The sequence below is a fragment of the Monoraphidium neglectum genome (genome assembly GCF_000611645.1).
Source record: "Monoraphidium neglectum strain SAG 48.87 unplaced genomic scaffold scaffold00102, whole genome shotgun sequence".
NCBI classification, from domain to species: Eukaryota; Viridiplantae; Chlorophyta; class Chlorophyceae; order Sphaeropleales; family Selenastraceae; genus Monoraphidium; species Monoraphidium neglectum.
The window spans coordinates 9,587-10,259 of record NW_014013526.1 but is presented as its reverse complement, the minus strand read 5'-3'; positions in this window follow the sequence as shown (position 1 = coordinate 10,259).

Here is a 673-nt window from a genome sequence, read left to right as displayed (position 1 = left end):
CAGCAGCAACGGGACCGGCAGCTGCGGCAGTGGCCGCGCGCCCGCCGCCCCTGCGGCTGCGTCCGTCAGGGGCCGCCTCGCCGCCTGGCGCGTCCCCCGCCTCTCCCTACAGGTGCGCAGTCCCTGCAGTATGCATGTGGATTCCAGGCAGCGGTGATTTCCGTGCTGCTGTCGCACAGCAGGCCTCAGGGTTAGCGTGTCGCCTCGAATGACATTGGGGCATGTATTCGACTGAACCGCCACCTGTCGTTGTCACGCACCTGAATCCTCCGTTGTCATCTGCCCTGCTGCAGCTGACACCATTACCAGGGATTGTCGTCGAGTTTGATCGAGGTTCCCAGCAGCCTGCGAGCGGAGGCGCCCGCCCCGCGCAGCGCCGGCCTCAGGGCGCGCGGACGGGGCGCGCCTGCCGCCCCCCCGCGGCTGCGGACGACCCTCTGCCATCGCCGGCGCTGCGAGGCGGCCCGTGGCGGCGCGCCTTCGACAACGAACCGCAGAGCGCCATCGGCGCCGGCGGCGGCGCGTCCGCGGCCGAGGGCCTGGCTGCGCCTGTGCCATCAGCTGCAGGGGCGGGGGCTGCTGACCCCGCCCACGCGGCCGTGCTGCTTGTGGACGGCCGCGCCCTGCCCGGCGCGCGCGCCGCGCCCGGCGAGGCCACCGCCTCGCTCCGCGC